This window comes from Cryptomeria japonica, chromosome 1, assembly GCF_030272615.1.
Source record: "Cryptomeria japonica chromosome 1, Sugi_1.0, whole genome shotgun sequence".
Taxonomy (NCBI): domain Eukaryota; kingdom Viridiplantae; phylum Streptophyta; class Pinopsida; order Cupressales; family Cupressaceae; genus Cryptomeria; species Cryptomeria japonica.
The window spans coordinates 393,682,998-393,708,408 of record NC_081405.1 but is presented as its reverse complement, the minus strand read 5'-3'; the positions used below and the strand labels follow the sequence as shown (position 1 = coordinate 393,708,408).

The 25,411-nt window shown below is 36.4% G+C and overlaps 1 long non-coding RNA gene across 1 annotated transcript in view; it reads left to right on the top strand.

Annotated features, from left to right (window-relative positions):
- Positions 1 to 19,732, top strand: part of LOC131070866 (uncharacterized) — an 82,399-nt gene extending 62,667 nt beyond the window's left edge. The window contains exons 3-6 of the long non-coding RNA XR_009112417.2: positions 19,086 to 19,149; positions 19,258 to 19,331; positions 19,418 to 19,492; positions 19,589 to 19,732. This is a non-coding gene — a long non-coding RNA (uncharacterized LOC131070866). The remainder of the gene's footprint in view (positions 1 to 19,085; positions 19,150 to 19,257; positions 19,332 to 19,417; positions 19,493 to 19,588) is intronic.
- Positions 19,733 to 25,411: the final 5,679 nt, after the last annotated feature.

The window sequence follows — 25,411 nt, the reverse complement described above, 5'->3', positions numbered from 1 at the left end:
GTGTTGCCATTGCTTCTACCTTGTGATTTGTTTGGCTTCCTATTGGAACAACAATCATTTCCTTACAAATACCTTTATCATCTCTAAGAATAGCTCCACATCTTGTAGGGCCCGGATTACCTTTTGCAGTACCATTGAAATTGACTTTGGACCAACCATGAGGGGGAGTTTTCTATCTTGCTTCTAATCTTTTGTTTTGCTTGTGGTCAAAACTGCCAGCATTCTTCAAACTCCAGGAACTTAAAATGTGAGATTCCAATGGGTTGGTCAAAAAGAAGGGACCCCCAATGATCCCAATGTTCTCCACAATCGCCCATTGTATTTTCTGGAACACAATATCCTGAGTAAGAGAAGTGTCCCTAAAAATACTCATTGTATTATGTTAGAAAACAATGAAAATGATCATTTTATAATTATTGCAATACATTCTACCTCTATCACTCCCAGACCAATTCGACAATAATGTCAAGCAAGTTATATATGATCTTGGAAAATACATGAGGTAAGTAGTGATATTTGTTCAATTTGTTGTATAGATATTATATTTGTGATTTGTTTTACTTGTTATGTAATATATTATATATTATTTTGTAAAGTCTCATTAATATATTTACATCTTGAATCTCTTGTAGGTGGTTGTCATCTAAATAAATCCATAAAGGAGATATAAAATATTGGAAGAGAAAAATTCCTCGTCTAATGTGTGAAATGCAAAAGTGTCTACCTTCAACTTTTTTCAATGCACAAGAACACTACCTCATACACCAAGTTGAGGAGATTGAATTGTGTGGACCTATACACACAAGGTCAATGTGGATTGTTGAGAGGAAATTGAAATTTTTGAAGTCTTTGGCTCGACAAAGAGCACATGCTGAGGGTTCTATTGTGGAGGGATATATGGTATACCAGACTATGGAGTACATTACTAAATACCTTCCTAAGTTCACGACAAATTTCCATGTAGATCGTATTTGGGATCCCAACTCCATTAACAAATTTGAAGGGGAGTACCTGATGGGGAAAGGTAGAATGAATAAAGTGAGAGGTAATTATTCGATATTGCAGTTAATTTATTTGTAATATTCAATATACTTCAGTTTTAAATTTCTAGTTATTTTTTGTACAGTTTCTCAAGAGTGGGATGCACTACATTTGTATGTTGCAAACAATCTTGATTAGATGACGGTATGGATTCAACAATGTCAACAATCTGGTCGCACATTAACATGGGAAGGTGTGGCTTCCTTGGTTAAAGAATCTCACCGTAATGGAGATTCTAGTGTTACACAAAGGGAAATTGATTTAGCATATGGTTTAAGAGATAAATAGGTACTATAAATATATTAATCACCCATATTATTTAATTTTTTTCCAATTGTAATGATGTACATATTATATATGTTTGATATTTTGCAAGTAAAACACCACAAGGCTATGCGGTGCAATGGTCATAAATTTTGTATCAAAAAGTTGGATTATACGAAGAAAACTTGTGATTCTAGAATAAGTGTAGTATTTCAGGTGACTAATGTTTCATCTAGAAGTGACATACATCCTCGAGTCTCATAAAATTGATACTATGAAATTTTGGATGATATACTTGAGTGTGACTTTAGGTCCTTCAAATTAATTCTTTTCATCGTCCAATGGTATAGGCTACATTTGAATGAAAATGATCTTGACAGAACTGTTATTGAACATGATAATGGATTTACAATGGTTAATACAAGGTCGTTTGAGCGAGTTGGAAATAAGTCCTATGTTCTTCCAGGCCAATACGACTAGGTATTTTACTCAAAGGTTCCTCATAAACCGGGTTGGTCATTTGTTGTTAGATATGATCCAAGAGGAAGGTCAGTAAAGTATAATGTGATGGAAGAAGAAGATACTTCTTTTTTAACTAAGGTCTTTGTCTTCAATATTGATCTCTACTATTTTGATTGCATGATTCCTCTCATTGATGCAGAGACACCAAAGATTTCTCACTTGGATCCTAATATGATCAACTCAACCTTCTAATATAGGTTGCATTTCAGATGCATTCCTAAACCAATATCATGGAACTACCAACATTCCAAGGATTCAAGCTGATCCAATCTACCCTTTCAACATGTTCATCAACAATTTCAATATATATAAGAGGCATAAATCAAGTACAAACTCTTCTAGATACACCAAGTGGATGGGTTTGAGACATCTAACAATATTAATGTTTTGTATATTTAATGTATTCTTCTTCAAGTGATGTCCATGTTCTTGTGTAAACATCGCCTCATCGGATGCCATCATCCCTACCTATATTGCCAACTGCAATATCGGCAACATGCAACATGCAAACATCCTCTAGTGCACATCATATTGACCCCGGAGTTGGTAGATCCCTCTTTTTCTCTCTCTTTTGTTATGTGTTTATTTCCCTTGAAGTGTTCTTTCTCGGTGGAATTTCATAGTGGATTCATTTTTTGCAGCAGGACATGTACATGAGGATACAGAAGCTGCTAGTGGTGATACCATAGCAACATTTTCTGGATCTTTCCGTATTGCTAGTACGGGAACGTGTCGGTCACATTTGTGGTGATCGAATATTTGCTTCCCATAAAGATATAGAAGGTTTGAAGTACATTAAAACTATTATTATATATAGTCTAATTATAATTTACTTATTGATCACTCATTTTGGACTAATCATCCCATGATTTGTTTGTAGGAAATGATATTTTTTATAAAAATCTTAATGAAATCACATTGGAGATCTTTGGGCCCACCATACGTAAATTGTGGAATGAGAAAGAATAAAAGTTAAAAGATGAACTCATAAACCATTTGGTTGGGTTGTTCGGAAATGACACATTCGAGAAAAGCAAGGTCCTTGACCAAGCTGGAAAACACCTAAAGTATGTGAGGGACTAGTATAGGACACATTTAGAGAAGAAAAAAAAGTATGAGCGTCCTCCCATGATTCCAGAGAGGGAGTGGAAGGACCTGATTTTAGATGTAAAAGAGAGATTTGAAAGGAAAAAAGGGAAATACTGATAGTTCTGATACTTAATGGTAAGTACAGATGCCAAGCTAATAAGATGAGAGGGGGGGTGAATCATACAACCTTAATCTTCCATAAAAACAATAGATTCAACCTCAGTAACATATACTTCAGTAATACAACCAAAACTGCTAAACATCATAAAACTCATAACACCAGATTTAACATGGAAACCCAAATAGGGAAAAACCACTATGGGATTTCAAACCCACTAAGAAATATACTCATCTAGAGTATGCTTGGTTAAAAGCAAATCCTGTTAAAGATTACAAACACATTGCTAGATGTGACCCGGTTAAGGGATTTCCCTCAGATCTATTAGGATCTTCACCTTGTTAGAAGTGACCTTGTTAAAGGATTTCAAACATTCAATCAAAATGTCACCTTGCTAGAGGGTTTTACAAATAAGACTGTTAAGTCCACTCGATTAAGAGATTTTTTGTCACTTTACAAAATAACAGTAATAAAAATCTATCTGCAACTTCACATCTAAAATGCTGAAGCAGATTCTTATTTGCTCAATACAATCTAGGACTTATCTTGTTCATCTGCTGGGATCTATACTCTGTTATTCAAACAGGTCTTCAAGCTTCAGTGCTCGGTAATCATTGTGTAGCATCCCTGTGCATACACTTGCCTGCATCCATTGTTTATCAACAGTTCCTTATTTATAAACAATTTGCCAACTGCTTAATCTCCTTGATCACATATCCCATGATCAATCATAGCCATCAGATCTTCAATCTTGACTAGGTTCAATGTATCCTTCAATCTAAAAATGTTTTACCCCGCCTTGGAACTTGCATACATTTCTTGGAACTTGTGATAGGGAATTGTGGTTTAATCTGAGCTGTAGATCTTCCTGCCGATTTTCCTTTACCATAGATTCTTTAACAAACTTCATGCACGACATACCAATCATTTAATCAGTTCCAGCTCATCAACTTTCTTCATTAAATAATGCTTTTATTCATTCAAAGCATTCTGTTACTACTCGGTTGCAACTCGGTAAATACTAAACTTTACTCGGTAGACATTCTGCCTTCATTAACCGATAGCGATAACCTTAGGGTTTACCAACTAGGTTCCTTAGGGTTTACTGACTAGGTTCTTTGCTCGGTAACATAGTATAGTATTAACTAACAACATATGTAGGATATCAAAACAATCTAAACATCAAGATCTCATCATTGTCTAACTCGGTAATAGTTGCCCATTGAATAACTTATTCCTCCTGTAAAGCGGAAAAATTGAACCCTGGTCGTTCTCCCCTCCCCAACTCCAAGGAGAGAGAAGGGAGAGTCACTAGGGTTGATGGTTTTCACTTAGGAGGGACTTTACATTCAAAAGAGGGGTTGAAACCCACAAGATCCAATCCCACGCAATGCAAGATTGGATTCTATATGAGTTTCAAGGGTTGTGATAGCAAGGATACCCTCTTTTGTAAAGAATGTAGATAGAAAGATTGAACTAGGAATGCATGTAGAAGCAAGAAAGATTTACTTATAAATAGAGATAGGGATATGATATGAAGCTGCGGACCTGGAATTAGCAGTAAAATGTCGAGACAATGCTGTCTTGCAAATTTGAGCAAAAGTTGACGGGACGATGGCGCCCGGCGTGCACACGGTCCTCCGAAAAATCCGCGAAACGAAGGGGGATCTGTTCGTCTCTGCACAAGGATTCCAGATCTTCAATTTCAGCTGTGTACCTGCAACCTACACATAGAAAAGCGAAGACGATTGGGGGGTCAGGGATTAGGGGTTTGCCCTTAGGTTAAACCCCAGTTTTGGAATTAACCAAGAAGTGAGAAATGTTGTAAATGTAAATGACTGTAATGTAAAACAAGTACTAGTACCTTGTTGTAAGGATGTTTGTATCCTTATATGCGAAGGTATAGATGTTGTTGTATGTTTTATGTTGTATGTTGTAGTATGTGATCTCCTCTTCAATGGTTGAATCCTTGTCTTGAATGCAACACCTAGCCTTGAATGGAGACTTAGAATGATCAATTGCTTGAAGGAATGTTTGAATGCTTGAATGCTTGAATGTTTGAATATTGTTTCCGCGTCTTATACACATATGTCCTTCCTCCCTAAAATGGGAGAGGAAATGTAGTTTATATACTTGCCAATTAGGGTTGATAGACTGATTTTCCTGACCTTATGCTGAACAGGAAATGTTATTTTCCAATTTGCAAACAAAAAGGCCCGAAGTCCCATAGGAGATCGGGCCCAAAATAGGGCCAGGGACCAGGGCGCTGGGCGCCATGGCCCTGGGGGACCAGGGCGCTGGGTGCCCTAGTCCTGAAGGACCAGGGCACTGGGTGCTCTGGTCCCACCTCTCGGGACAGCAGGGTGCAAGGAGGGATCAAGCAGGGTGCTGGAAAAATGCAGTTTTTGATGTCATGAACAAGTTTCGGGGTCTCCATTCAGGTTCCGTGTTGCATCGCCATCGTGAAGACCCAAATGCAGTCGAAATTGCAAGTGTCACAATTTTAGGACGCTACATTTAGCCCCCACTTTAGCGGGAGTATAAGCGTACGCCAATACTTCTGGTAAAGTACATGGAAACAACATTGAAAAACTTTCACCATGTCAAGGAGGCAAGATACACCAAGCCCCCAGTGGACTAAGGATCTTACGACTTCGATTGACAAAGTAAAAGGGAAGATCACGAGGGAGAACCATGACTGTCAGTAGTAAGGTTCCCTCACTATGAGTCATGCAAGAAAGATATCAAAAATTTTCAAGGCAAAGCTAAATTTGTCAAGAAATTTTCAAGTATCTTGAAAAGATATGAACGGGATGTATGCCCCCTACGTTAAAGCGATCGCACACGCCTCACCGGGGGTGATTGCTTTAAGGTAGTGATACATATAAGAAATGAGAAAGGAGCACGTTATCACAAGGATTTAGCCCCCAAGTGTGAGATAAGCCCAAGGATAATAGGCACAAAACACAAAGCACAAGGTGACTTCGCTTTCCTCGGGGTCAGTATGCTGTATGATTATTCATGTATATCATATGTATGTATGCATAATTGTTCTTCATTCCCCAATCAAGGAAGGTCACCTAGAAGAAGGGAACACATGTGTCTTTTGAGTCAACATGAGAGAGACCAAAAGAGATCTCAATGTTTTGCATCGTCCTCAAGTAGACAACACTAAGGACAACAAATAGAAGAATGAGAATAACACATAGAAGAAGTAACAAAAGAGAGGGGGAGAGAATCTGCTATGCTAATGAAACTAGTCTAGCACGTCATCTACCCCCCGATCTTGCTGATCAATGTTTCAGGAAGGTAGGAAACACGCTAGAGGAGGAACATCCAACACAGCAGATGGAGCTATCACAAGATCCAAACAAGGGCTATGGTCATATCCCAAGCCGCGGTGTTCTTGTCTAGGAGCTAGGATAAGTGCTTTAGAAAATTCGTTAGATAAATGGTTATCAACATCAACATATTCATATTCACTATCAAAATGAACAGGAGTAACATTTTCATCATGAATAACATTTTCATCTATATCATCATCAAGATTTATAAAAATAGGATCTTTAACTCGCACAGGATCAAGACCATCATGCATCTTATGTTTAGGAGATTTTGGCTCAATTTTCGGCTAAGGAGAAAATGGAATAATACTTGTTGAAGGTGTTTTTGGGGATTGCAAAGTTTGAGAGGCAGCTGCCTGAGCTCTAAGACGACGCTTTCGTCGGCGTTCACGTGCAGAACGATTTCATCTAGTCTTAGTAGGAAGTTGAGAAGATTGAGGAGGAGGAATGTTCTCATCCTTATCACTTGGGTGTTTAGGTTGTGGTCTCTTAGGTTGAATAATAGGAGAAGAGGAAGGTCTCTTCTCTCCATAAGAGGAAGGAGGAGGAACTGCTCCATATAAGGGAGGAATATTTGGTTTAGGAAGGAGACCAAGTCCATCATGACGAGGAGGTATAGGTCTACTCTTAGGAGGTTTATTAGATATAGGCATAGTCACATCCATAGGAATAGGTTGGGAATCTTCTTGAGGAAAGACATTAGTTTTATCTTTCAAAGGAAGAACTTCCTTCTCAAGAATGATAGGAATGTCAAGTTTGGGTGTTCTAGGTTCACTTAGAGAAAGGATCATATCTTTTTTCCACTTTTGATAAGATTTGAAAAGATGATCACTTTGCGGAGGAAGAGATTGGAATTGTTTAGGCCAAAAGTAATCAATAGGAACAATAGAAGTTCTTTCAGCTGGTTTAAAGAGACTATGATTGACAGTAACAACTTCACCATTATGGGGAAATTTCAAACACTTGTGAATAGGAGAAGCAATAGCTTTCATGGAAGATAGCCAAGGATAGCCTAGCTTCACACGAAATTGTTCGGATGATGGAATAATAGCAAAGTCCACATCAAGGGATTTGTTATGGACCTCAATAGGTAATGTAATAGAACCAATTGCAGGAGAAGAAAATGCATCAAATAGTTTCACAACCACATTTGTTTCGTCATAGATCACTTGATTCAATTGCAAAGTAAAAAGAAGTTCTTCAGTAATGACATTAACCATACAAGAAGGATCAATAAGCACTCCACGACAAGGTGTATTCTTGACTTTTGCAACTATATATAAAGGACCATCAGGTGCCCTGATAGTTTCACTGGAATCAAATGTGATGGAAGGATCTTTAGGGATTTTCTGTTGCTCCACAAAGTTAATCACATTCGGAGTCATAGACACAAGATCATCAGGTGAGACAGAGGAATCAGTAGTATCAATCGCATTAGAGGTATGAGAAGGCAATGGATCAGTGAAAATCTGAAGATTTTGGTTGGGAGGAGCTACAGATGTATTGCCTTTATCATTCACTCCAGAAACAGAGATAGTATTATTATCAATCAAATCTTGAATTTTACCCTTTAAAGCAAAACATTTTTCAGTATCATGCCCAGGTTGACGATGAAATTGACAAAAAGATTTGTTATCAAAATAGGGTGAATTAATCTTTGCAAGATCTATTTGCCTTATAGGAGGAAGAGTAAGCACATTTTGTTCCAATAACTTATTCATAATACTATGCAATGATTCATTCAAAGGAGTAAACTTTCTTTCTTTCCTGAAAAACTTAGAAATAGGAGACACACCTGATGCTGCATTCACATTGTTGTTGATGATGTTTTCATTGAATTTAATGGACTCTCTATTTGGTTTAAACTTCCCAAATGGTTGTTGACTACTATCACCCTTATCACTCGGAGCCATAGGATGTGATTGTTCCATTTGACTCACAGTCAGTTGATAATTGTGAAGAGTTGCGCACAACTGTTGGAAAGAAGTAAACTCAGAAAACAGGAGTTTTTCTCTAATGTCTTTTTGTAAATTAGAAATAAAAATTCTTTGAATATCATTGTCAGGCACTGGAAAGGAAATTTGAGCATACAAATGCTTATATCTACCAATGAAATCAGTCACTTTTTCTTTAACACCTTGTTTACAATGCATTAAATTAATCAAAGTAACTTTAGGACTTATATTGTTTTGAAATTGTTGAATGAAAGCATTTGCAAGTTGTTCGAAAGAAGTAATAGAATAGGAAGGCAACGAGCAATACCATTGTAGGGCTTTGTCTCTTAATGTTCTAGTAAACAGTTTTGCAAGCAACCTTTGGTCATAAGCAAAATCAGTACATATTGTTTGAAAGGTCTTAACATGTGTTAGAGGATCACCCTTACCATTATAAAGCTCCAAATGCGGAATTTCAACATGTTTAGGGGGAATAGCTCGGACAATGTCAAGAGAAAGTGGGCTCGCAACATCAAATGTGGGCACACTAAACTTAGATTGATTCATAGAGGCAATTTGTTGCTGTAAAGAAGAGACAGTTTGTGCAAGATTGTTAATGGTCGCTTCAGTCGAAGAGTTCATATTAGATGTGTTAGATTGTGATGGATGTGTTATGTTATTGAAAGAAGGTAGAGAGTAAGGTGGTGGGACACTATGATAGTTAGTCATAGGAGATGATTGGAAAGGAGGAACACTACAAGGAGGAATGGAATGGTTAAATGAATTGCCCCCTTGCGTCATGTTCATTTGTGGAGATATAATAGGAACACTCATTGAAGGAATGAATGAAGAAGTTGGATTGAATGAAGGAAGAGGGTTAATTGAAGAAGAAGGATTGCCCCCATGACTAGTGATCATAGGAGGAATGTCTTGTGTTGAAGTAGTCATTATGTTTGATGTAAAAGTAGGTATACTAGCAATAGGAGTTGTCAAAGGAATAGAATGATTGTCTTGAGTAGGAGGTTGTGTATAACCTAAGGTTTCAGCACAACTCTTCATAGGCATCACATTTGAATCCACAATGTGTGCAATACCACGCAAAATATCAATTCCATTCTTATCACTTTGAAGCATACGTTTTAGACCCTCAATTAAAGGAAGAGCTTGACTATCAGGGTATTCTTGAGACATCCATTGTCGAAAATCATCAAATTGGTTATCCAATTTTGAAAGTTGTTCTACAGAAACCTCATGGAGAGCTTCTTCATCATTAAGAGGATTAGAGGAATTACGCATGTCCTCGTTAAAAAGACCATTCAAATTAGGTTCCATCTCCTCAGTAATTAAACCTTGGAAGGACTTAATTCTAAGGCTTCGTCTAACGGGAATAGTGTAAGTAGGGCTTATTGTTGTAAACTCATGCACTAAAGAGAGAGAGAAGATTTTGAATTTTAGAGGTAGCAAATTTCAGTAAAACTAGCCAATCTTCTAGATTTAAGCTGTTAAATACAATCAGGACAATCTCCCGAAATTTCGGAAAAAATGTCCGGGACCGTGGCGCTCGGGGTGCACACGGTCCTCGCAACTTTTTTCAAAATTTGTAGGGATGAAAGTTATGATGATTTTACAGCTAACCTGAAAAAATTGAGTGATTTTGCGATCTATAGATAGGCCAAATTAAAGTTGCAATCTCAAAATTGAACCCTACCAAGATTGTCGAAAAATGCAAAATTTGAATTTTGAAAAAGAGAGGGAACCTGAAATTTTGAATTTTATGATTTTAGAGGGAATACCAAAAGCAATGCAAGTTTTGAAATTTGAAAGTTGACTCAATTTCATGCAAAATTCAATTTTGAAAGCGGAAATCAAAGTTGTTGTAATTAAGCACTTAATTTCAAAAGTCACAAATTGCAAAAATTTGGATAAATCACTGAAATTTCGAATGAATGATAACACACTTTTCAGATTTAGGACTGTAAGAAACACAATTTTGACACAAATTTCAATTTCAACAATTTTTGAATGATTAGAAGCCTCAATCCAAGCAATCGCTAGACCAACTTTGACTATAATTTTGAAGGTGTTAAAATTGATAAAATCAGCCAAAATTCTGGATTTTAGCAGAAAAATACAGTAAGATCTAGCTCCCAAAATTTCAGAAAAAATGTCAGGGACGATGGCGCTCGGGGTGCACACGGTCCTCGCAACTTTTTTCCAAATTTTCAGGGATGAAAAATATTGTGATTTTATTGCGGAATCCAAAGTTACAGCCGATTTGGAGATGTTTTGATCAGTGAAATTGTCGGACAAAGGTTGAATCAAGAGGGTTTCAAAAATTAGGGTTTTGACACTTAACCACTTAATTTTCAAAATTAACGCACAAATATGAATTGATAATTTGTAATAGAAGGGCAGATCTGAAACAAGCATTAACAATTAAACATTTCACAAGTTTAATTACTTAAAAAGAAAATTTAGGGTTTTTATGCAATTAACCTCTAAAATTTTGCAAAAGATCAAACATGGAAATGTAATCAAGGAATCCAATTTTCAGATCTAACTATGAATAATCAGAAAGGATGTTCACGTCAGGTTCACCAAAATGTAAAGCGAAAAAATCAAACCCTGGTCGTTCTCCCCTCCCCAACTCCAAGGAGAGAGAAGGGAGAGTCACTAGGGTTGATGGTTTTCACTTAGGAGGGACTTTACATTCAAAAGAGGGGTTGAAACCCACAAGATCCAATTCCACGCAATGCAAGATTGGATTCTATATGAGTTTCAAGGGTTGTGATAGCAAGGATACCCTCTTTTGTAAAGAATGTAGATAGAAAGATTGAACTAGGAATGCATGTAGAAGCAAGAAAGATTTACTTATAAATAGAGATAGGGATATGATATGAAGCTGCAGACCTGGAATTAGCAGTAAAATGTCGAGACGGCACTGTCCTGCAAATTTGAGCAAAAGTTGACAGGACGATGGCGCCCGGCGTGCACACGGTCCTCCGAAAAATCCGCGAAACGAAGGGGGATCTGTTCGTCTCTGCACAAGGATTCCAGATCTTCAATTTCAACAGCGTACCTGCAACCTACACATAGAAAAGCGAAGACGATTGGGGGGTTAGGGATTAGGGGTTTGCCCTTAGGTCAAACCCCGGTTTTGGAATTAACCAAGAAGTGAGAAATGTTGTAAATGTAAATGACTGTAATGTAAAACAAGTACTAGTACCTTGTTGTAAGGATGTTTGTATCCTTATATGCGAAGGTATAGATGTTGTTGTATGTTGTAGTATGTGATCTCCTCTTCAATGGTTGAATCCTTGTCTTGAATGCAACACCTAGCCTTGAATGGAGACTTAGAATGATCAATTGCTTGAAGGAATGTTTGAATGCTTGAATGCTTGAATGTTTGAATATCGTTGCCACGTCTTGTACACATATGTCCTTCCTCCCTAAAATGGGAGAGGAAATGTAGTTTATATACTTGCCAATTAGGGTTGATAGACTGATTTTCCCGACCTTAGGCCGACCAGGAAATGTTATTTTCCAATTTGCAAACAAAAAGGCCCGAAGTCCCATAGGAGACCGGGCCCAAAATAGGGCCAGGGACCAGGGCGCTGGGCGCCATGGTCCTGGGGAGCGCTCTGGTCCCACCTCCCGGGACAGCAGGGTGCAAGGAGGGATCAAGCAGGGTGCTGGAAAAATGCAGTTTTTGATGTCATGAACAAGTTTCGGGGTCTCCATTCTGGTTCCGTGTTGCATCGCCATCGTGAAGACCCAAATGCAGTCGAAATTGCAAGTGTCGCAATTTTAGGACGCTACACCTCCCCTTATTCATCACATTCTTTCTGTGTCTTTTACCGACATCTTTATACTCATCAAATCATACTTCTTAATATATGGCAACATCATACTGAATTAGAAAATCAATTTCTTGACATCAATGACAAAATAATAATATTAAGATAGTAAACATCCTTAATCAGTTATATCCATAATCATCAACAACCTTCTCAATATCCTTATTGAAATGCCAACAATCTCTCCTTGTCTGTTATAATGCCAACAATCTCCCCCTTTGGCATTGATGGGTAAACCAATTGATTTGACCTAATTGATTCAGATTGTTGTGAAATTCTGAAATGCTGAAATGCTCTCCCTGTCATCAGTCTTCTCCCCCATACATTAGTCTTCTCCCCTTTTCTTCAGTCTTCTCCCCCTTTGACAACGATGCCAAAAAGTAAAGAACTAAAACATAATTTCTTCCTGTATGAAGTGAGTTCCTGCTTTTATGTGTCAACTTAGACTCGGTCAAAGCATTTTGTCTTCAATTCCTGTTCCTTGTTATTGTTTCCTGCACACCTTTAGAAAACATCCTAAAGTGTGTAAATCAGCATCAACTCCTAAAAGATATTCTGTAGAGTCATCGAATTGATGCTTTCACCGAACTCAGTCAGTGAATGGAAGATAGGGGTAGGACCCCTAACTTACTTCTGAGATACTCAAAAGTGTCCCTTGGCAGTGGCTTGGTGAAGATATCTGCTATTTGTTCCTTTGTGCTAACATACTCCAACACCACTTTCTTCTCTTGAGCTTCTTCTCTAAGATAATGATATTTGATAGAGATGTGCTTTATCTTAGAGTGCATAACAAGATTCTTTGAAATGTTAATGGCACTAGTATTGTCATAGAATATAGTTACTAGCTTGGTAACTTTCTCATTTATACCTTCCAATAGTTGTTTGATCCATGCTATGTTGGTACAATTCAATGTAGCAGCAACGTATTCAGCTTTTGATGTTGACTGTGAAACACATCCTTGTTTCTTGCTAAGCCAACTCACTAGTCTTTCTCCTAAAAAGAAAGCTCCTCCACTTGTGCTTTTTCTATCATCAATGTTGCTTGCCCAATCAGCATTAGTATAAACTTTTAAATCAAAGTCATTTCCTTTCTGATATACTAAGCCATAATCCTCAGTGCCTTTCAAGTATCTGAAAATTCTCTTGATTGCTATCATGTGTATTTCCTTAGAATCTGCAAAGAATCTTGCAACTATACCTACTGCATGTGTTATGTCTGGCCTGCTATGAACAACATATTGTAGCTTTCCAATCATGGATCGGTAAAGTATCTCATCAATAGATGGAGATTCATCATTCTTTGATAGTTTATAGTTGGTAGTCATAGGAGTACTTACTGGTTTTGAATCCTCCATTCCAAATTTCTTCAAGATTTCCTTTATGTACTTGGATTGAGTAATAAAAATGTCATTTTTCATTTGTAGTATCTATAAACCTATAAAATACTTTATCTCACCGATTAATGACATCTCAAATTCTTTTCTCATTTCATTTCCAAATTTCTTGCATAGAGAGTCATTTCCACAAAATATAATATCATCAACAAATATGGCTGAGATCAGTATTCCATTTTCATCATTCTTCATGTACATATTGTTGTTTTCACTTGTTCTTATGAAACCAATCTTGATTAAATATGAGTGCAATCTTTCATACCATGCTCTAGGTGCTTGTTTTAGACCATATAAAGCTTTGTTCAATTTACATACCTGATCTTTATTCTTGTCTTCAACAAATCCTTCAGGTTGTTCAATAAAAACTTCTTCTTCTGATACACCATTCAGAAATACAGATTTGACATCCATTTGATATACCTTGAAATTCTTGTAAGCAGCATATGCCAACAATGTTCTTACTCCTTCAAGTCTAGCCACAGTTGCAAAAGTCTCACCATAATCAATTCCTTCTTCTTGGGCATAGCCTTTACAAACTAGTCTTGCTTTATTTCGAATGACCTCACCTTTTTCATTCAGCTTGTTTCTGAAAATCCACTTTGTACTGATTACATTTTTGTACTTCAGTCTTTGGGACCAGTGTCCATGTGTCATTCTTCTTGATTTGATCAATCTCTTTTGTCATAGCATTTATCCAATCTTCAATGTTAAATGCCTCTTTCACTATCCTCAGTTCAAATTCAGATATCAGACATGTATTCTGTCTCAGTTTGTTCCTTGTCATCATTGGATCATCCTTATCTCCTATAATCTGACTTGATGCATGATGTCTTTTGACATACTTGGCTAATATAGGCTCGGTAGGCTCTATATGATCTTCTTCATCACTCAGTAACTGGACATTATCTTCATTTTCTTCAACAGTTATCTCAGTAAGGCTTGTCGGTTGAACATAAACAAATTCATCATAATCTTCTGGTTCTTTGGAGTTTCCTTCATCATTTCTTTCTGTAAATTCATCAATTTTTACATTTGCACTTTCTACTATTTTGTTAGATGATTTGATTAGACATTTAAATGTTTTACTTCTAGAAGAATAACCTAGAAATGTTCCTTCTTCACATTTCTTATCAAACTTTCCATTTCTATCATCTTTGTGTACATAGCATCTACTTCCAAAGATTTTGAAGTAACTTACATTAGGTTTCTTTTCATACCAGATTTCATATGGTGTCTTCAAAGTTCCTTTCTTCAGTTGTACTTGGTTCAAGGTGTAAACTGTTGTGCTTATTGCTTCTCTCCAAAATGTTTGTGGCACTTTCTTTTCAATCATCAGGGTTCTGGCACAATCCACAATAGATTTGTTTCTCCTCTCAGCAATTCCATTTTGTGTGGAGTTCTCGGTGTAGAGACTTGTCTTTTTATACCATGATCATTGCAGAATAAGTTGAACTCATCAGATGTGAACTCTCCTCCTTTATCTGATCTAAGACATTTCAGTTGTCTTCCTGTTTCATTTTCAACTCTTGCCTTGTACCATTTAAACATTTGAAAAGCTTCTGATTTTTCTTTTAAAAACATTACTGACATCACCCTTGAGTAATCATCCACAAATAATATGAAATATTTATCACCATAATAACTTTGAACTTTCATAGGACCACAAAGATCAGTGTGCACAAGATCTAAAATTCCCTTAGAAGTGTAGGACTTACTTGTGAAGCTTGATCTTGTCATTTTACCCATCTAGCATCCTCGGCACATAGCATTCTCAGGCTTTTCCAAACTTGGTAGACCTCTTACTCGGCGCTTCTTGCTTATTTTGATCAGATTATCAAAATTTACATGACAAAACCTTTTATGCCATAACCAGGTATCATCTATCTTTGCATACAGACACTTATTTTGAGTTGAGTCAAGGTGAAATGTGTTACCTTTTGTTTGTGTCCCGGTAGCAGCTAACTTTCCATGCTTGTCATGAACTTTGACAATTCCTTTCTGAAATTCTATTCAATATCCTGTATTGTTTAGCTATGCTACACTCAACAAATTGTATTTCAATCCTTCAACCCAGTATACATCATCACATTTAGCATTGTCAAGAAGTGTTATAGATCCTTTACCTTTTACCACACATGGTGCTTCATTTCCAAATCTTACATAGCCTCCATCATAGTCTTCTAATTTAACAAACTTGTGTTTATCACATGTCATGTGATGTGAGCATCCACTGTCTATGATCCAAGAATCATTATTATTTATGTGAGATATTAGGGCCTTTTCTTCATACCTTTCCTCATATGATCCATCTTTAATAGCTACATAAACAACTTCCTCAGTATCAGTTTCATCAGATTTATCCTCGTTGGATTCCTCATCAGCTATTAAACATGACTTTCTATCTCTTCTTCTGAAGTCTCGGTATCCTCTGTAATGATTAGCTTTCTGTCTGTCATCTCATTAATCTCTTTTTTTAGTAGAATCTTTGTTAGGATAGTTAGAAGCCATATGTCCTATCTTATCACAATTGAAACATTTCAAAGGTAGTTTTCCTTTATACTTACCTTTGCCTCTCGGTAACCTTTTGGCTAATAGTGCTTCAAACTCTTCTTGCTTTCTGATTTCCTCATACAGTTTATGTACTTCCTCCATGTTCTTGTGAAATCTTTCACTTGCTCCACTATGATCCCCTTTAGTGTACTTACTCATTCTATCATTGTAATCACCAGATTCACCAATATGAAAAGAACTAAATGTAGATTCAACTTTATTTACCGATGGCCCACTGTTATCAAAATTACTTAACTCAAATGCATGTAGCTTACCAATAGTAGCATCTAAAGAAACTGGCATATTGGGTACAGACCTCAATTCATTGATTGCAAAGACTCAGATTGCATAAGCTGGTAGAAGGGTTCTTAACAACTTACTTGTTATATCCTTTTCTTCAATAGTTCCACCTACTCCTTTGATTTGATTGACAATCTCCTTTAGTCTTGTACTGTATTGAGTTATGTTCTCACCTTCATTCATCCTCATAGATTCAAGTTGTCCTCTTAGACTATCCACTTTTTCTCTTTGAACATGTTCATCTCCACCATACATAGATATGAGCTTGTCCCACATTGCCTTTGCATCATTGCAGCCTTCTAGATCATTAAACTTTGAATCAGTCAATGCAGATGTTATTTCAATCATTAATTGAATATGTTCTTGCTTTGCCTTTATCTCTTCCATCGTCAATGGATAGGTGCTCGGTGTGATGAAATCATTCTCCAAATAATATACAACATATTCTCCAACTCCTGATAGGTGCAGCTTCATCCTTTTCTACCATGTAGAGAAACTTGACTTGTTCAGCTTCGGTGCATCCCTCTTATACATCTTTGGATCTTTGCCTCAAGTACCTTTAAACTTTTTCTTCTGAAGTCCAATGCTCTGATACCAATTGATAGCTCTTATACTTAATGTTAAGTACAGATGCCAAGCTAATAAGATGAGAGGGGGGGTGAATCATACAACCTTAATCTTCCATAAAAAATATAACCAAAACTGCTAAACATGCAAACTCAAAAGCATATAAACATCATAAAACTCATAACACCAGAATTAACGTGGAAACCCAAATAGGGAAAAACCACTGTGGGATTTCGGACCTACTAAGAAATATACTCTTCTAGAGTATGCTCAGTTAAAAGCAAATCCTGTTAAAGATTACAAACACATTGCTAGATGTGACCCGATTAAGGGATTTCCCTCAGATCTATTAGGATCTTCACCTTGTTAGAAGTGACCTTGTTAAAGGATTTCAAACACTCAATCAGAATGTCACCTTGCTAGATGGTTTTACAAATAAGACTGTTAAGTCCACTCGGTTAAGAGATTTTCTATCACTTTACACAATAATAGTAACAAAAATCTATCTACAACTTCACATCTAAAATGCTGAAGCAGATTCTTATTTGCTCAATACAATCTAGGACTTATCTTGTCCATCTACTGGGCTCTATACTCTGTTATTCAAATAGGTCTTCAAGCTTCAGTGCTCAGTAATCACTATGTAGCATCCCTGTGCATACACTTGCCCACATCCATTGTTTATCAACAATTCCTTATTTATAAACAATTCACCAACCACTTAATCTCCTTGATCACATATCCCATGATCAATCATAGCCATCAGATCTTCAATCTTGACTAGGTTCAATGTATCCTTCAATCTGAAAACATTTTACCCCACCTTGGAACTTGCATACATTTCTTGGAACTTGCATACATTTCTTGGAACTTGTGCTAGGGTATTGTGGTTTAATCTGAGTTGTAGATCTTCCTCTTGATTTTCCTTTACCATAGATTCTTTAACAAACTTCATGCACGACATACCAATCATTTAATCAGTTCCAGCTCATCATCTTTCTTCATTAAATAATGTTTTTATTCATTCAATGCATTCTGTTACTACTCGGTTGTAACTCGGTAAATACTAAACTTTACTCGGTAGACATTCTGCCTTCATTACCGATAGTAATAACCTTAGGGTTTACTGACTAGGTTCCTTAGGGTTTACTGACTAGGTTCTTTGCTCGGTAACGTAGTATAGCATTAACCAACAACATATGTAGGATATCAAAACAATCTAAACATCATGATCTCATCATTGTCTAACTTGGTAATAGTTTCCCATTGAATAACTTATTCCTCCCCTTATTTATCACATTCTTTCTGTGTCTTTTATCGACATCTTTATACTCATCAAATCATACTTCTTAAGATATGGCAACATCATACTGAATTAGAAAATCAATTTCTTGACATCAATGACAAAATAATAATATTAAGACAGTAAACATCCTTAATCAGTTATATCCATAATCATCAACAACCTTCTCAATATCCTTATTGAAATGCCAATAGTCTGTCCTTGTCTATTATAATGCCAAAAAATACACCACCAGGCAAAATAAGGTATGTGATACTATTAAGATTGTAATTATGTACTAATTACTCTTTATATTTATATAATTTAACATATTTCAAACTTTTCATAGAATGCTCGACACATGAAAGGCAACTAAGGCAAGACTATAAAAGCATGAGCAACACAAACTCGACTCTAGTGGTTATATGAAAGTTGTCGCACAAATTGTAAGTATCAATAAATGAAATATCGCATTGAAATAATAAATTGCAAACAAATTTTTTAATCATTAAATAATACAAGAAAAATTCACGATATTAAGCAAAAATGTAGGGCTCTGAATTCAATAGAGTGCCCACAGAAGATGACATGAAAATTGCCTTCCGGGAGGGCTATGGAGTCGTGGCTGAACATATAAAAGGATTGAGTGGGTAAAAAGAAGATTCCGTTGCATCCGTCAATCATGTAAATAAGCTAAATGAAAATTATTTAAAATTGAATACTTGAGCAATAATCTATTCGATGTTAATTTCCAACATAATCTAACTATATTTGTTTTAAATAATCAAGCAATCATAACAATGCACATGACATTGGAATGCAGCCTGGACAAGGTGGAACACAATCGGCACATGATGAAGGTCGTGGTGTGCATCCTGGTAGTGGAGGTATTCATGTGCGAAATAATTTGTTTTTATGCAATGATTAATACAATTAAACATCTTTAATTGAAATTGGTGTAGTAATTAATGTAACCTTTTTTGTTTTTATTTTAGAGCATGTAGACCGTGGTGACCAAGTTGAGCATGATCCAAGTAGACAACATTAGGAACGTGATGGGCCCCACCAGGTAAAAAGGACCACTGTTATTCCTTTAAACAAATTTAATTGCAATTCGTGTATTGATTAATGTAACCTTTCATGTTTCAACTCCAGAGGATTTAGAGGGTGTTCAGGATGTTAAGGATGAGGCTAGACAAAATGGTCAGGAAGATGATGTGGCCCCATCAAGTAAAGAGCACCCTTGTAATTTTATTTTAATTTATGAAATACTTATAACAATAATAATAAAACTCATGAATTTAACCCATTTCTTTGTTATTACAGTAGACCCCCCTTTGCATGCGCGTCCTCATCATGAGTATAGGACTAGGCATACATTAACTAGATCATGAGCAGAGGGTAGAAGAACTAAAGAGGGGAAAAATGATGAAGACAACGATGGTTCGCTTAGTCTTTATGCCCAAGCTTCAAAAAGAAAGAAAATAAATAAATGATTGTAATCTTATTATATTTTAACAACTAGATTTTATGTGTTAATGAATTTAATTATGTGTTAATGAATGTTACTTGTTAATGAATGTTAATGAATGATATGTGTTAATGAATGTCGATGAATGTTACATGTTAATGAATGTTATGTGTTAATATTGAATGTTACATGATAATGAATGAATGTTATGTTTCATTAATGGATGAAAGAATGATAGATGTTAACGAGGAATTTAGAGTGATTTTTTTTTTTTTTTTTTTTGGGGGGGGGGGGGGGGAAATGAGCTGCCACCTTCATGTGGTTGGCCCCATTAAGTAGAGAATATTAAAATATTCTTGAAATAAAGAGAAGCTCAATAAGGTAGCACACTTTTCAATATTTCATTATGCTCCACTGTTATTATTATTGATGCTAAGCATCTTGTTTGTAGGTTACATATTCAATGTTACAGGCTGTGAACATGCTTCTACGAGATAGTTCCCCATTACAAGTGAATGCATGTCTCATTACAAGTGAATGCATGTCTCATTGGTTTTGTGAGTTTATTTTGTTCTAGAATAGACATACTTCCTTTGTTCATTCCTTAACATTTGTTCATTTTGTTTTAGAATAGACACATTGCCTCATTGGGATCCATGCCAAGCTCTGACTCTCCATTGGACATTCATTCTCATAAAATGGAGTCTACTTGTAAGGTAAGTTAATTTTAAAATTATATATGAACATGGATAACAAGTGTTGGGGTAGATACTAAATCACTATTTACAATCTATATTGCATATAATGAAAGTATAAATGCTTCCCAGGTAACCTAATAAATGAAGATTTGGCGGGATGGAGATCATGATATGTGTGTTCGGTCAGCCCCTCTCTTCTCCTTTATTACCTCAGATAGTTTATTTTCTCAAGTATGTCTTTTGTACTGGCAACTTTTGCTTCAGCCTATGTAATTTTGTCTCATCTTTCATCTATAGGTTTCTTGCTTTCTTCTATGTATTCCACTTTTCAAGGATCCTCGCAATAGAGACCTCACGTCTTTCCATAAATGTTCAAGCTTCCCACAATCATTTCACAATAATTTTACCCCTTCCCCACCTTTTCCCATCCTCAAATTACCTAATTACTCGCATCCCACATGACTTCGTACCCAAACCCTTCTTTGACTAATCATTCTTGTTCCCTATGACAACAAACTCTTTCTTCTCACTACCAACTCAATCTAGGATTCATTTGACATCTCTTTGATCTCTTCAAACAATTATCACTCATTCTAAGCCTCATCAAAAACCAAACAAATCTAACTCAAATCAAATTTAATGTGTTTGATAAGGTCTCTAAGGTCTGAGGTGTCAAAAGCATAAAATGTGGGAAAAAGCTGTAAAAAGTGCAAAAATGCAACTTTGATTTTTACAAATGTTGCATATGAGTTCTTAGCCATCGGTTGAAAAGGGAGTGGTTAAATTTTTTAACTATCATATGGGCCTATAAATGCTGAAAGTTGGTCGAGTTTAAGTAGAGAAGGTTATGTAGAGTGACCAATGGTTCTTCAAGTACTCTTAGGGTTTCTTCATGATGCAGAGCATCATGGGAATCCATCCAAGTGTCTTAGGAACCAACTGGTCCAATTCTTCATTTCAACATATCAATCATTCATTAGAGGTATTTCCCACATAACAACACTCCTTAACTATGGAATCTATTGGATCTCAAATCAACAAATTGGATATGTTCTAAGGAAATGCCAACTCCTATCTTCAAAATCTCCAATTGATTTGGCCAACTTGTGGAGTGAACCAATTAAGTTGCTAAATCCCTCACTTTAGGCTCTGTAGGAATGTTTCACTTTGGTTTTCTCCCTATCTCAGAATGGCATAAGGTCCCAAAATAGAGTGCTGCTAATGAGTTCAAAATTGTTTGTGTAGAAGCTATTCAATCTTTATGCTTGAAGTCTATATATTCTTACATAATTTATGTTTCTTATTTGTGTTATCTACTAACCTTAATCTTCCCTATTGATCTCAACTTATTCCATACTCTTTATCTGCTTTATCAATCCTACTACTTGAATTAAATTGAAGTGTATTCAATATGACAACGTAAAGTATTATTTTGAGTAAATAATTGAGTAATGATCAGTGCCTATCCTTCTATTGGGTCGCAGAGTCTATGTCTTCCAGGATCCCACATCTAACTCATATGTGACAATTTTTTAAATCCACCCTTCAGATGGATCTATCAATTGTCCTTCTCCCAAGTGTTTATAAATTGGCTTCTTCCACTACAATTTTCTTAAATGAGTTTAACTTTCCTTCTGAAAGACCAATTAAGCAAGAAATATAAGGAACAATTATGTTTCACATACAATCGTGTTTTTTCAAATTGAAAATGAAAGCAACCAATTTTCCATACTGAGAAATTTTTAAAGCAACCTTATCTATTCCAGATAATAACATAAGAGAACAGGTTACTGAAATAACATTTGTCCACAACACAGGTAGAGGAAATGTAGATTCTCGTATTGATTAAAATCTTGAACATGAAAATAGTCTTCTTGTTGATGATATCTTAATATTACAAAACTCCCCACATACTTATATGAGAGCCCAACAGTTTCAAAATGAAAGGGCATGCCCCTTTGAAAGTCATTAACTAACTAAATGTCTTTTTTACTATAATTGAGCATAAACAAATTTAACATCCCCAAATGATTGATGTATTCCGCATCCTTGTAGAAATGAACATCTTTGCTCCATCTCTTCATATCATACTCTAACTGGGAGAACTCATATACCAACAAATTGACATGGGGTGCCAAGTCCTCTTCTGTGTCTAGCTTCTCATTTTCCCTGTCAAGTATGCTTGTCAACTCAGCTTGCCATTGTTCTAGTGACACAAGGTCTCCATTGTGAATAATTGAAGGCATTCGGGGTGTGTTGGCATTTTCCAATGTCTGAATATCATTATTCAATTCTTTACCAAACCTATGGTGTGCTTCCATGAATGCATTCCCTTCACCCTTTTCCTCTACAGTCATTGAGTCATTCTTGTTCATTACTTCCTGCAAATGCTCTTGTAATCTCATATGCTTATTTAGGGCCTTTATGGTTCTGGTGTATGTCCTTCAGAAATTGGTTGAGTATGACATCATGGCTTTGAACCCATTGTTCACCACATCACTCACAAGTTTTTTGGTTCTCCTTTTGGCTCCCTCGAGTTGCATCACCAAATTCTCATTCTTTAACCACCACTAGGTTGCATCTTGCAAGGCCTCAAATGAGGATTCCTCAATTTCAGTGATCCTAGGTGTTGATTCTAGCTGTAATGCTTTATCTTGCCAATGATATTTTTCCACTTGCACCTTTTCATATAGGGCTTTGAGTGTATGGTTTTCTCTGACCAGGTGCTCAATCTGATCCTTGTTTAGCTTGGCCACATCCAAGTTTAATTGTGCAATTATCCTTGGATCTATTTTGCCCACTTGCTAGATCATAAGGTGCCTGAAAGCTTCATCGGTGTCGACAAGGAGTGGCCTCTTATTTCTCGAGTATAAGGCCCATAGTAATAAAGCCTTTTGATCTGGATCATATCCTGAACCAAAGAATATTCTATCGATCTCAGCTGGCACAATCTATTTTCCATGGTGTTGCTTGTTCAAGAAACTGTCAAACAAAAGGGTAGACTTCATCTCCCACCCAGGATAAATGATCACACCTGCTTCTTTGAGTAATTGCCTTCCCCTTTCAGGGGTCATTTCTTTGTCAATTTCCTCCTGCAACATTTGCAAATTTTCCTCCTCATCTCTCTCTCCTGCATGTTGTCTCATTATCTTTCCCCTATATTGACATAAGAAAGTATTGAAGTATGGTGTATAGATGAAATCTTGACCTGATGTGAACTCTTCATGTTCCAAGATCTCGGTGTCATCCACTTCTTGCACATGATATTGGCCTATAGCCAAATCCATATGTTGCTCATATCCAAACCCAGGTGGAGACATATTGTCCTGTGAATCAGTAGGAATATATTTAGTAGTTGACTGGGGAGATAAATGTGTTATGGGTTCAGTTTTCCTCACACTTTTAGACCTATTTTTGAAAACATATTGTGGAATATTATTTACAATCTCCAACTCATGTAGCAACAATTTCTCAACTATGGCCATAGGGTCATCAATCCCCTCCAAAATTTTCTCATTGATCTTCCCGCGGTTGACCTTCCACTCATAGGCTTTGGCAATTTTATCATAAGTTTCCCTTTTCTTCATTTCCTCTTCTCTTTCCATATTCTTGATAAAATCATCAATCATCATAGGGGTATGCTCCCCGACTTTCAACTTTTTTGATGCTCTGGCTCCTCGTATGTAGCCTTCTGGGTCAAAGTTGGGTCTTTGTTCCCCTTCCGCAAGGTGGTAGTAGTCTAACTTGTTTTGCAACAAATTATAACTTTTGTAACTTTTAACAATAAAATCTAAAAACACTAACAGTCCAGGCACTATTGATTGCTTTCCATGATCTGTGAGATTTTTTGCGCTGGCTTGAGACAGTTATCTGATAATCTCTAGGTAAGCAACCCTATCTAGTACTGTTATTGGGAGAAAAAAGGGTTTTCCCTCAGATCCATATACCCTAATATGTGTATAATCTAGGAATCAATACCAATCTCCCCAATTATGGGTTATTTGGCTTTGTTCATCGAATTCTTTTGGTCTTAAAAAATTCTTAATTTGTGGAGACAACAAAAATCACAAGGGCATCCTAGCACTCTGTGCAGAGGCTTCACAAAGAATTATTCAAAATGCATGTATCGACTATTGTCGTATCTTTGATCCCAAGCTAACAACCACAATTGAACAGGTTTACAGACTCCAGCCTTATCATATTCTCTGATACCTAGATCTTTAGCCTTATCATATTCTCTGATACCTAGATCTTCAACCCATAACCCTGTCTCTTGTCTAGCATAGAGCAATAGGTATACCAAGTGGGAGTATTATTTGAAATGGATTTTAATCATGTCACTCTTCAGTTTTTCAAGCCCATGGTTCATAGTGTCCGCTAAGAAAGTGTCATAATCAAACATGCAAGGGTCTTTAGACTGAATATATGCACTGATAACCATGGCGATAATGTCCATAAGGGGAGAAGATTCTACACCCAAAACTTGTGCAACACAATAGTATGTAGATTTGAAATATGGGCAGAACAAATTGACATCAAATGGGGCTTTCTCATCGTTTGTAAACGAAATGACAGATCCTCCTTACCTTGGTCTATGTGGAGGAAGCCTCCATCACTTGTGGATATGCTCCATATTAAAGTACTCTTGTGTGAGTTTTCTCATATCAATATGCTCTTCACATCCCCACTCCAATTCGAACACTTTCTCAATGTAATTCTTGCTGATACATATAAAGGGATTACCCATATAGTCATAGATAAATTTTGTCTTAGGGTCATACCTATCCACCAATTCTTTTATCAACTCTATGCTTAAAAATACATTAGGGACTGCAAGCTACCATAAATTAAATGTCCATAAGTTACATACTGGCCCTACTGTGGATCTCCTCACATAACTGAAGATAAAAATTTCATGACTTGAATTTATCTTCCAATCCCTCATCATCTGACTTGATTTTATTTGAACTATGACTTGAG